Source organism: Lactuca serriola, chromosome 4 (assembly GCF_051521515.1).
Source record: "Lactuca serriola cultivar US96UC23 chromosome 4, Lser_US96UC23_V15, whole genome shotgun sequence".
NCBI lineage: Eukaryota > Viridiplantae > Streptophyta > Magnoliopsida > Asterales > Asteraceae > Lactuca > Lactuca serriola.
In genome coordinates this window covers 105,539,434-105,553,664 of record NC_136411.1, presented here as the reverse complement: position 1 = coordinate 105,553,664, position 14,231 = coordinate 105,539,434, and the positions used below count along the sequence as shown (strand labels likewise).

The window sequence follows — 14,231 nt, the reverse complement described above, 5'->3', positions numbered from 1 at the left end:
AGTTTTGAATTGTAAACTTAATAAATGAGATTTTTGTGAGTTACATTATGAGAATTATGTGACTTTAAATGAAAACTTTGTTTTTGAAAATTTACGGTGTTACAACATTAGAATGCATGACCCGTTGGACTCTGTTGAGGAGCTCCACCACCTCTGGTACGAGAAAACCAAATGTATCGAATGCAAAAGGTACAAACACATGTTGATTTTCTATACATGCATTATCGTGCTTTACCACTTTGCACGCAGCGACTTTCAAAGCGGCATGCCCTGTTGTGAAACCCCCGCTCCCCAAACCAACGAGAGGAGAGACCCTAGTAAGATCCACGCACGCATGCTTCCCTCATATCCATCCAAATGCCAGAATGTCAGCCGGTCTAAGTGTGGACCGTCCATCCTGCGAGTCCATCAAAAAGTTCACTGGCGCTTCTTTCTTCGCAGAAATACCAACACGCCGACAAGCATCAAAGAGAACATCCCGAACCACATCATGTCTGTACTTGAAACCAGGGAGCTCTCTACAATGAACCGCATGTTCCCCAAAGGTATCCAAACATGCCCTTGCGGCAAACTGGGCATATCTCGTCAATTGGGAATAGGGGAATCATGAGGCGGTAACGAAGGATAGTTCGGTACTCCATAGGAGACATATGGCCAAGACCATCAGTAGGGATAGTTAGCAAAAAATCCTAAGCATGAGGTGCCGACAGAAACTCAAAGACTACTTTCTTTCTGACAGTCATGTCGAAATCGACTTCCATATCTTTGACGATTTTGCTAAAAAGGGCACACGCCAATGCTTTTTGGGATTTAGGGGGCGGTGTCCTTATTAGTGAAACCGCTACAGTCAAATCCCGGAATCGTATAGTGAAGACGAGTCATAGCACATAGGTAATTCGAGTCCATACCACATACGCCACTGTCACGTAAGATGTGGTCTTGTAATGCCAAAGATTGGGCCCTTGAGGATTCAAATGTGTAGGAGGAAACCTCATATGCCGAGTACAAACCCAAACCACCAAAACAAATAGGTAAGGAAGCCAGCCGCCACTGAATGTCTCTAAAGAAGGGACCTCCACATACCACCATATCCTCGATAGACCTGTGCAATCCTTTGTCAAAGAACAAAGCTGCCTCTTCTATGTGAACCGGCTGGCATGTCCTTAAACCAAAGAAAAGTTTTGCAATGCCCATACATGATTGAAGCAAAAAGAGCTCACTCTGCGGGTCACATAGTTGTGGAAGAAGGCCCATCAAATCAACAGCATTGACCGCTCTCTTCATGGCCAAATTATTTTCAAAATTAACCAAGGAAGGATGAGATGTGTATAATCAGTTGGAGCAAGAAAGTTTACCCCAAGTTAACACATTGTGACTTGTTTATGATGATTATGATAGAACTACATGCTAGTGATAGGCTAGGCTTCAGGAATTGCTTGATAGAATTGTTTGATGTATGATGCTTGATAGCCTAAGAGGATTTCTTTTATGCTAGATGAAATCAACATCATTACTGTATTCGCTTACTGTGTGCATCATAGTTGTACATAACAAAGATTCTATAGCCTGAGAATGTTTGATTTAGCTTTATTTTCTATTAAGGGCTTAGGGTAGAGTCAAGTATTCTCTTAGTGTTATGCGGTAGTGATCTGTAGATCTGCCTTTTATCGGTTTACTGGCTATATATTTATCTGTTGCATATGTTAACGTAGTGTGGGTAGGTTAAGTCTGTACTGTTTTGTGCTGCCAGTTAACAAACCCAATAATGTTTATATCGATATGTTGTTATGGTTTACTGGTTTGAGGCGGACTAGCTGGCACTGAAGGCAAAGATACCAGGGCGGTCCGGATAGACTAAAGGCCTGCAAGGCGGTCCGGATAGACTAAAGGCCTGCAAGGCGGTCCAGTCAGGCCGAAGGCCCGGAGAGCGGTCCAGATAGGCCATAGTCCTGGTGTTGCGCTCCAGTCATGTTGAAGGCTCTGAGAGCAGTCCAGATAGTCTGTAGGCCGGTGCGGCGGTCCATTCATTGTGAAGGCTATGTATGAATGTTGTTGTTTGGTATATTATATGGTGTTACTTTAGGGAAACTCACTAAGCTTCGTGATTACAGTTGTTTGTTATAGTTTCAGGTACTTCAGATGATCGGGAAAAGCAAACGCGTAATCAAAACAATGTTTTTGTTTGTTATGGTTTCAGGTACTTTAGATGATTAGATGATTAGAACTCACTGACCTTTGTGCACATCCTTTGGTTTTTTTGTTATTAGATTTTACGATACTCTGATTTACGAACTATACTTTTGAAATAACGTTTTTGTGAACAATTATTGACTTGGGGTTGTTTTGGAAAAATGAAAATTTTACTTTGATTTTTGGGATGTTACACAAAATAAATCCAATCAAACCATGAACTTTTCCTCAAATGAAATAGGTCTTCTTCAAAATAAATTTCATGAAATGCATAAGATATACATAGTATTCAAATGTCACATAGGAGACATAGTATGAAATCATTCAAGTAAGATAATAAAACATGTTTAGCAGCATATACTCTAGGTATAACTCACTTTACTAAGTGTAGGTATTCCATTTCACTATTATTGTAGCTTGTACACTTAATAGTCACTTAAAGTTAATAATAGTTAGGTTAATTATAACTAAATATCCAATAAATCACTTATTAATATCTTAATCTAAATTTGTGAATTTTTTTGTTTTTAATTCACCCATAAGAACATAAAAAGGCATATGAAAAAACTTGACCTAATTTGGAGTTAATTTGAAAAAAAAATTACAAGACAAACAAGTTTGGCATTCAACATGTTACTAAACCAAGTCAGATTCGTGTCGACCTAAATAGGATGAGTCAACAATCCTATTGCTTGCTTTCAAGATTTTAAGTTCTTAATTGTTTAAGAACAATCCAAATCGTTTTTAACCAAAATCCTTTCAATTCCAATGATCTAGTATGACTAAATACCATTCAAAAACTTGTTTAAAGACACCATTTGGCATCTAATTCCATCATTAAACCACAGTCCATAAGCTAAACATAAAGGTTTGAGAATTAAACTCAAATTATCAACATGATTTCATATGTTCCATTTGAATGCTTAATCAATAAAAATGTATTTTGATCTTCAACTACTTATTCATTTGATATTTTCAAGTTAGTATTGTAACATAGATTGCTTTTCAAACAACATTACTCCATAATCAAATCAAATCAACTTCCAAATCTGACATATGAAACAAAACCTCCTGATCAAATTGAAGTTACTTAACTACTAATTTGACATAGAAAAAAACATTTAAAATTAGAGAAAAAATTTGTAAATTAATTTAAGCTTCAAAGCAAGATCTAGAGCCTCAAATCATCAACTCATCAATATATGGTTCAAAATGCCCCAAACTACAAATTGATTTGGAATCAAACATTGATCGAGTAATTGATGATAGATTGATAAACTAATGGTTGGAATTAAACTAGGAATTGAATCAAACATCCTAATCATTAAAGGAATTTTGATTTGGTGAATTAATTCTCTAAACCCTAACTCAAAATTAAAAGAAGATTAACTAGATCTCATACTTTCGATACCTTCTAGGAGTGGACTTTACCTTAACTTCCTCAAATACACCCCAATCTCTTTTCCAATCCCTTTCTTAAAACAAAATCACCATCTTCTTCTCCTCTCCAATCTTCTTTAGATCGACGGTGTTCCAAATGAGGGAGAATATAAGGCATGTGCCTAATCTTTGGAAATTAAGCATAATAAACCCTTGAACTTTCAATTTTACTAATTTAGCCTGTAGTTGTGTCTAGTAATTATAGTCAAACATCCAACTTACTAATTTAACCTTAAATAAAATAAAACATTTAACTTAAATGGTCCATAAAAAGGTTAGCCATGTCAAGTCACAATCAATCATGCGTTTTTCTTTAATTTACAAAATAACCCTAAGATTTTCTAACAATTTATTTAAATGAAAAGTTAATTCCTTCTTTCGTTATATATATATATATATATATATATATATATATATATATATATATATATATATATATATATATATATTATTTATATAAATTTTAAAATAACCCTCAAATACAAAAGTTACAATTACCCCCTAGGATGATTCCATCTTAGGAATCGAGAATTCCAAGTAAAGATGCAAATATCATCTCTTCATATTCTCTTCTGTTTCTCACATGAAATACGGTCCTATCAAGGGTCTACAATTAACAAGAACAAGGCTAGTCATTTTCCTCCACAACTTATTGGTCGTCTAATCAATTATTTCCTTAGGTTTTTAGATCAAACACTAGTTCCAGCTATCTAAATCTCATTCAATGATATAAGATCAACCTTACCACGAAGCCATTTTCTTAACCTTTTTGTATACATAGTTGATGGTCCCTAACATACAAAACATAAATAATTCTATTGCAATATTGATACCAATCATTAAATATCGATTAAAGAAAAAACTAAGGTTCTTCATAGAGAATGTTCATCACACGTCGCTTTTGTCAATCGTCAAAATTTAGCATCAGGAAGACGACACAATTGATCAATATATTAATTTCTTTTACATCTTGGTGACTCATTAATATGGTTTTGATCTATGGTTTATATTTGTGCTAACATATAACTCATGTTCTCAAATTCCTATTTTTAGCAGTTGCATTTCTTCAACACAATTTTGTTATGTAAGTATTGTACTTGTTTATTTATTTATTTATTTAAATTGCTCCAACTTTCTCTTCTCATTCCTATGAATTTCTTAGGAAGTTGACCCCCTCGAACAAGGTCATATTAGTTTTACTAATTGTTAACTGAAAAGCTCTTGCAACAGAGTTGATACATTTGATTTTAGATAATTCACACGAGTGCAATGTCACTCAACATTCGAGCATGACACACCAGCTTTACAATTTAACTCAAAATCAATATAATATTAACAATTTCTTTAAAATGTCCCACTATAAATTAAAAAAGTATATTTTTAATATTTTAAAATACATATTTGTGTGTAGGCGTTAGAAATGTTATGAATGTATATTAAAAAAAATAGTTTCTATATTTGCAAGCCTTTCTAAACTTGAAAGATTGAATCCTACGTGTGAATGAGAACTCATTTGCAAGACATGTGATGGTCTTAAAACACAATTTTCCCATACTGAAAGCAATTACCACATTGTGACAAAAGCTTTGATACTACACAAATAAACATAAAGTTAGGATCATTTTTAAACGAATCCGGTGAGGCTTGTATTTTTGTGTAACATCCTAACATGATGATATGACCTCAGCCCCGAACAAGATAGAAACGAATCATATGTTATTTCAAACTTTTATTGAATCCATGGGAAAGAATCTAGCAAAATTATACAAACTAAAGAAAAATACAAAGGGTTTTGATTCCGGTGGATCTCCCCATTGGAGGAATCCACTTCAGAAGTACAACTACTGCTTTCGTATGTGAAATTATTTTGTTTGTTTGATATCGCAAGTGGGGTAATTGATTTAATTGAGCACCAAATGATGTTGGGGTTAAGTGGCATATGACGTAATTGTAGGGTTAAGTGTGTAGTGTTTGTGAGGAGTACTAATTGTGGGTGGTATTAAGAGTACACAACTTTGCCAAAATAATTGAACCCTACTTTCTGATTTGGATATTCACCTTTCATAATTTTATTGATATTTGTTGTGGTGGGAGTGACGTTTCCTTTGATTAATGACATAACTTGGAACAAACTTTGGGCCATCTACTAACCTAACCTACGTGGTGCACCATATCTAATAAAGTGTTCTTTCTAAAAGCAAAATAGATAAGGTGGTCATCGGATTGTAATGATTATTATGAATGTAATAATTTATAAATAATATGTTAAGATTTTTGTAACGTTATCGGTTATAGGCATTATTGGTGAGGAGGAAACAACAAATTTGTTTGTTGGGGCTGACGCTACAAGGTTCCAATTGAGATTTAAATTAATAGTTTAAATACAAGAAGATTCATATAATTTATTTGGTATTTTAAATGGAAAATGACACAAACGCCTTATGGATTTTCTAAGATTGATCATTTTAGTTCCTAAATTATTTTTATGGCTTTATTAGGGAACGAACTCGTATTTATTGGGTCGATTAAGTTATTTTTGAAGTTTTTGAAGGGGTAAGCACGTTACCCTTGGTTGTCTCATTAAGTGATTTTCTTTCTACACACCACTCTATTAAACACCAATCTAGTATATCTAGCCTAATCATTATTATTAGTAAAAATCATTATATTGTTAGGTACTTTGTTTTCCGAAAAAATAATTTTATTTCTTTTTTTTCTCTATTTCTCTCTCTCTCTCTCTCTCTCATATATATATATATATATATATATATATATATATATATATATATATATATATATATATATATATATATATATACTCTTTTTTTTCATAATTTCAATAAAAGTAACGTTGCAATTATAATATAATATGTACTGAAACCTTTGGGCTTTTTTTTATCCGAATTCTTTTTCTTTTGTCTTTTGTGTGTTTACAATTTACACATTTTTTTAGTAGCATAACATGATACATCTGCCGTTTTTTTAATACCCACACCTTTTATTTATCTCGTTTTTTTTTTCTTATGTGTTCATCATCTACCTATCTTTTTTTAATTATAGCGGTCATATATTTTTAATAACTGCTATATATATTTTTTGAGACAATATTTTTATCAACATAATATATTTTTTGAGACAATACTTTTATCAACATAAATGTGACAAAAATACATGTTATACACAACTTTAAGGCCCTTTATTTATTTTTTTTCATTTTATTAATCTATACGAAATACCAACACATGCCATATCATAAAATTAGCTTTTTTTTCCTTCCCTTTTTTAATATATATATATATATATATATATATATATATATATATATATATATATATATAGTTAATAAAAATAACTAGATGGAATAATAATATTTTTAATATCTAATATTTTAATAAATGATAAGAAAAAAGAGAGTTTTGTAAATGTATTTTATTAATAGTGTTTATTATTTTTATAATATCAAAACAAACTATAGAAATAATTTTATTTGAATTCAGGTATGTGAGACACATAAGTTAAAAAAAACAAAAAAAAATATTGTAAGAAAAAAAAAAAGAAGACGACGTAGATAAGATTTTAAAAAAATATGTGATTGTTAATATTTTTTTATAAAGTATCATTTAAAATAAAAAGTTAATAAAAATAATTAGTTTGAATAATAAATAATAATTATATAGTTATATAATAAACATATTATAAATTAAAAATAAAAAGTCAAATAAATAAATAAATATATATATATATATATATATATATATATATATATATATATATATATATATATATATATATATAAAAAGTTGATAAAAATAACTAGATGGAATAATAAATAATAATTATATCGTTCATGTAAAATTTTGTAATAACGTTTTTAATATCTAATATTTTAATAAATGATAAGAAAAAAGAGAATTTTGTAAATGTATTTTATTAATAGTGTTTATTATTTTTATAATATCAAAACAAACTTTAGAAATAATTTTTTTTGAATTCAGGTATGTGAGACACATAAGTTAAAAAAACAAAAAGAAATATTGTAAAAAAAAAAAAGAAGAAGACGACGTAGATAAGATTTTAAAAAAAAATGTGATTGTTAATATTTTTTTTATAAAGTATCATTTAAAATAAAAAGTTAATAAAAATAATTAGTTGGAATAGTAAATAATAATTATATAGTTATATAATAAACATATTATAAATTAAAAATAAAAAGTCATATATATATATATATATATATATATATATATATATATATATATATATATATATATATATATATATATAGAAAGAAAGAAAATTACCTTTTTAAAAAACAATGCAATGATTAGTATTAATGTCAATATAATGATTATCTCATAATAATTAGCATCATTTACCTAAAAAGTCTACACTAATAAATAAAACCATTTTTCTGCCACATGTCATGTCCTCAATGATATGGACACATGACATTTTAATAGATTTTTAGAATTTTATTATTTCCAAATGTAATTTTCTAATTGGTTTACATACATAGCTTATTTCGGTTACAAATTTGGTAGAAATAAAGGCGATAATTAATACAATTGATTTCTTTTTGATACCCTCATTTTACATCTCCTCATTTACGCCTCCAATTATTCTCTCAATCCATCATCAAGCTTCCCATCTTCGATCAGCAATCCAGCCCAAAACTCCATCATCGATCTTCCAATTTCTTGATCTACCAACATCGATCTTTAGGATCTACATCCATCTTCAGGCTGTAACCCTTGCAATTATCGATCTTCCACGTTCTCAGTTTAATTGTTGGCGTTATTACATGTACGATTCTACTATCCTTACACACCAACTTTTTGATTATATGCTCATAACAGTTTTTCGTCTGGATTTTTCGATAATTGGTCAAATGAAGCTTATGTGTTTGATGATATAACTGTTTGCTATGTAACCCCCAGATGGTTAATGGTTTAGGTTAGTTGAAATAACCCACTTTGTGTAATTTGCAAGTTTTTGAGAATCTTAATAAATGACTTCAATTAAGATTAAAAAATGTCACCTGCATCAAATTATCCCTGCACACCAACTGTTTGATTATATGCTCATAACAATTTTTGGTCTGGATTTCTCGATAATTGGTCAAAATGAATATTATGTGTTTGATGATATAACTGCTTGCTATGTAACCCCCCAAATGGTTAATGGTTTAGGTTAGTTGAAATAACCCACTTGGTGTAATTTGCAAGTTTCTGAGAATCTTAATATACAACTTCAATTAAGATTAAAAAATGTCACTTGCATCAAATTATCACTACACACATGATCGAGTGATTTAAAAAAAAAAAAAAAAAAACTCTTATTTGTTAAAAAAAATTATAGATGTGACTGTTTTTGTTTCAATTTGGTGTACATTATGTTTTGGCAAATATTAGAAAATTGTTAAATTTGCCACGATATATTTGATTATGTATATTTTTTGTTCATGATAACATAATATTTATACTTTCTTGGAATGAGTAATAATGTTTCAAAATGTATATTGTTGGTGTTATTACAGGTTCGATTAAGTATTGATAACCCCCAAAGTTACTCGTGGGTATAAGGGTAGTATGGTCTTTTTAATTAAGAATTTGTTTGTTATCTTTTTTTTGTTCATGATAACATAATACTTATATTCTGTTTGAATGAGTAAAAATGTTTCATATTGTTTATTGGTGTTCGTTTGTTATAATTGATAACCCCCAAATTTACTTGTGAGTATAAGGGTAGTAACGTCTTTTTAATCAAATATTTGTTTGTTATCTCCACAGGTGGTACAATTGTTCTGGGGGACGACTTTCTCTATCAAATTGTTGTCTATTTGAATGGTACATCCTTGATAGTATAAGTAGGTAGGTGGTACTTAAGGTATTATTAACTTTTTAGATGTTCTATATGTGCTGCACAAAACTTGATTTGTATATCATTTTCGGTCTTATTTTGCATCCACACTCCATCCACTTCTGTATAATGATTTCCTTATTTTGTGTATTTGTTGTAAATTAACCTTTTTCCCTTCTCAACTAACTACTTTGTGATAAAATATGAGTACACTACCACATTTCTACCACTTTAAACACCAAATTGAAACTACTATGTTTTACTGTTTGTGTATGTGGACATTTATTTTTCAAAAATGCAACATCCTGCATACATTTTACTGTCATTATCTTATACTAATTTGCTTAGATAAAGTGTATATTTGTTACCTTGCAGCTTCTACGCAAGGTTGGAATATGCTTCTACCCAGCCCTGAAATCAATTATTTTTTTAACCGTGTTATCACTGTGTGTTTGTGTGTAATTATGTATGTTGTTTGTATTTGTCTTTAATTATGTTTTATGTCTTTAATTATGTTTTAAGTATGTCGTTCGTATTTGTCTTTAACAATGCAAAAAAGCAAATAAAAAATCAATCTTTATAACACATATACTCTTTATAGCACATATTAACTTCCTTTTATTCCAATTGTACAGTGTTTGTTGATTTTACTGCATTAAATATGTTTGTTTTAATAATGTAATAGCATTCTACTTTACAGATTGTTTAATTTTTAACATTATAGACTTATATTTGGCTTTAGTTTTATGATTTTGTAGTTCTTAAATAATATTTCCCCTGCTCCCGTTGTTTTTGTTTATTAATTTGTGTAATAGCATCATAATTTATATTTTGTTTTTACACCATAATGGCATCATACTTGCCTCTTTATCCCTTAATATCATCATAATATATTATGCGATACAAATGAAAGTATGATGCTATTAAGAGATAAAAATGCAAAAATTCATTTCTTGTAATAACCCCCCGTGTAGTACACGGGTCTCACACCTAGTAACCTAATAATATAGATTGATGTGTAGATTGGTGTGTCCAAAGTAAAACCCTTATATTAATTGACAAATATGTCCACATAGGAAAACCTTTTGACAGCTCATCTTCGTCTTGACAGGTCACCATCTCGCATCTCCGGAACACACACAGTTAATGGGAGGCGGTGTTTGGTTTGAGTTAATGGGTTTATGATTGAAATTTAAAGACTTTCTTCAACAATCACAAGCCACCCATATTAAGATACACATTGACGATTGCTATCAGAAGCTTCAAGCAGATCCATGAGGTGAGCTTTATCATTGGAGACGTTTAGAAAGTTTCAAGTATTTGAATGTGGATTCTGATTTATTCTTCGAATGAGCACTAACCAAGGGAGTTGACATGGTAAGTGTTTAGGGATTCTTCGTGTCACGCTTCTCAAAGCTAAACAAACTGCTCTAAATCGAAGATAATCCTAATGAATCTTTAGCTTCTTCGCAATTTTCAAGCAATTTTTGGAGGTAGATCTGACCACTACACCGAAATCGACATTTATTTCTGTTAAACCCTACTTTTTTCCACAAATTAAGTGGAACTCAAATTTTAAATCATAGTAACATAGATCGCCAAACATGCCACAATCGTCGTTCAAATACATGCGTACCGGATTGCGGTATGTTTTCGATATCGCTAGTGGAACGTGACCCAATCTGAAAATATTCACCGGTTTCAAAATTATACAGACAATACCTTGATTTGCGTTTCGGGAAGACTGGAACGGCATTTTGGAACGTCGATTGTGGATTGACAGGAACGTTAATTTTGGCTTTGGGAACGCCGACATGTTAACCAATAACAAAATCTTACCTTTCCAGCAATTGATAATGTATATCTCACTTATATATAAGGTAGCAATTAGATATAACCCACATACGTTATTGATTTAAGCCGGTTCACATTTTTCAACCAATTAATTGATTGTTGATTTCACATAATTATCTCACCGCCTTAGACGAATTCCATTTTGTTACTGTTTGTGTTTTAATTTTTTGGGATTTTTTGTTTCAGTTTTAATGTTTTGATTTTTGAAGTGCTGGTTGGTCTCAAATTCAGTGGAGATTATATAAAAAGAAGTTTTAGTAGTGATAGCGTAGAACTGATGAGGAAATGAAGAAAAAGATGTTATGGTTGCCTCTATTTTCCGTCATCTTCTTTGATGTAATTGTGATATATAGGAACACCTCGTCTTCTTTGATGTAATTGTGATATATAGGAACACCTAAAAAGATGGAAAAAATGGTTATTAAGTTGTGAGTCTGATATGACAAATATTGTGGAAGTGGCAAGCAAACTGGTTAAAACAAATCTAGATAACTAAATAGACATGTTACTTATAAGTTTGTTCTCTCATAAAGTCACGAAAATAATTTAGAGACTAAAATGACAAACCTAGAAAATTCGTATGATATTCGTGATAGTTTAAACAAAATATGTGTTTATCTTTTATTTTAAGGTTAATATTATAAAATAGTTTATATATTGGGGTTTTTCTAGGTTAAATGGCAATTATATATTTTTTTCCCTGAGAAATGAGTTATATTATAATAGCTTAATTATCAACGTTGAGAAATTATTTTGTATTTTTCATTTTTGTTAGAAAAAAACCCTCAAAACTTTTATTATTTCCGAAGAAAAATCTAACCTTTTAATTTTTTTCTAAGAAACCTCACATTTGACAAAGTTTTTCTAAAGAAAAAAAAAAGATGACCTATTCGGAAAAAGTAAAAAGGTATAATGTCGATTTCAAGGAAAAAGAAAACTTTTAATCCCAAAAAGAACAAACAATATTGACTAGGCCTAACAATTAGGTTGGGTTCGGGTTGTCGGGTTGTCGGGTCACAGGTTGACGGGTTGGCGGGTCAGAAAACATAAACTCAACCCAACCTATATAATATATGGGTTAACGAATTGGCGGGTCACGAGTTGGTGAGTTGGAAACCTCAACCCAACCCAACCCATATAACCCGTTTATGTATATGGGTTTGCGGGTTCACAAGTTAATGGGTCAAACCCAACCCATATAACCTGTTTAATTAATAAACAACACACTTTAAAAAATGAGGTTTTTTCAACATAAATTCATAAAATAATTAAAGTAATTAACATAAATTCATAAAGTCAATAACATCCAAATAAAAATGAAAAATGAAAACATTCATAGAAAGTGGATGTGTTCTTCGTTCATGACTTGTGAGATAACGACATGTATTTTTTCTTTTTCTGATTAATGAACCGCAAATGCAGATTAATCACATATGAATACGGAATAAATACAATGATACGGAATATTACGAATACGGATGGAAATCAAATTTAATTAATATATATATATATATATATATATATATATATATATATATATATATATATATATACGGGTTAGCGGTTTGACCTGCGATGCGAACCCAAACAGATAACCCAACCGAACCCATGAAATAAACGGGTTGGTGGGTTTGCAGGTTGGCAGGTGAAAAATCTCAACCCAAACCCGTTTATTTTCAGGTTGGGTCAGTATCGGGTTACGAGTTGGTTCAAGAGTTGTCACCAATAATATTAACCCATTATCTCGATACTAAAATATACCCTCCGTCCCATAATTATTGTCCACTTTTGACTTTTGAAGTCTTTATTCGTCAACTTTGACCTTAAATATTTTTATTTGTGTTATATATTACTTTATGAAACTTATAACAATCAAAATACATTTAAAATACAATCCATTCATATATTTTGCATCAAATATTATGTATCAAAAACAGAAATATTTAAGGTCAAAGTTGAAGAATAATGACTTCAAAAGTCAAAAGTGAACAATAAATATGGGACGGAGATAGTATCAATTTTGGACACAACATGTTAAATTGATTAAAAAATGTATATATCTAAGTCATGTTGTTGCATAAACTCGTAAAACACAAAATAAGGATCACATAAAATGATGAATATACTATTACATAAATTGGTAAAATATAAATACATTGATAAATTTTATTTTGCACAAGTATATTTTTTAGCATACTTAATTCTAAGTTACGATATTATATATTTTGATAATTAGGTGTTAGACTCATGTATTACATGGGTTCGTTTTATATATATATATATATATATATATATATATATATATATATATATATATGTGTGTGTGTGTGTGTGTGTGTGTGTGTGTGTGTGTGTGTGTGTGTGTGAAATTCTAAACATTTGAGAAGTTTGAATTTGTAAGAAAAAAATTGAAAAATACTGAATTATTAAAATTAAATTGTTGTTTTTCTTTTTAAATTAAACAAATAATTTAGATAAATGAACAAAGGAAACTAATGAAACTTTAATTTAGAAAATTTGAAATTAGAAGGAAGTCAATTAATAATATTGATATGCATTTTTTATTATTATATTTATTGCAATTATTACATTTAAATATTATGTTGAAATTAATAAAATGAAAAAAAACCACAAAATGTCATGTGGAAAAAAATTAATTGAAAATAACCACAAAATGACATGTGGTCAAATCAATAAGAGTGTGACATGTGGCAAAAAGTTCTTTATTTATTAGAGAGGATATAAAGTATGACAAATTATAAAAAAAGTCATTATATTATTGTAAAATTTTGATTTTGACATCGAATTATTTTTTTTTCACTTATATCGCTATATTTATAATTTTGTTGTAATATCAATCAGATGACGGGTTCTATTTATTCTCACAA

The 14,231-nt window shown here is 29.9% G+C and overlaps 2 long non-coding RNA genes across 2 annotated transcripts; one reads left to right on the top strand and one right to left on the bottom strand.

Annotated features, from left to right (window-relative positions):
• Positions 1–8,239: 8,239 nt before the first annotated feature.
• Positions 8,240–9,960, top strand: LOC145100281 (uncharacterized). Its single transcript, XR_013704944.1, has 3 exons — positions 8,240–8,433; positions 9,420–9,500; positions 9,865–9,960. It is a non-coding gene; the product is annotated as an uncharacterized LOC145100281 (long non-coding RNA).
• A 452-nt stretch (positions 9,961–10,412) lies between these two features.
• LOC145100280 (uncharacterized) lies at positions 10,413–11,322 on the bottom strand. The gene is made up of 2 exons (XR_013704943.1): positions 11,212–11,322; positions 10,413–10,995 (listed from the first exon to the last, which is right to left on the bottom strand). It is a non-coding gene; the product is annotated as an uncharacterized LOC145100280 (long non-coding RNA).
• Positions 11,323–14,231: the final 2,909 nt, after the last annotated feature.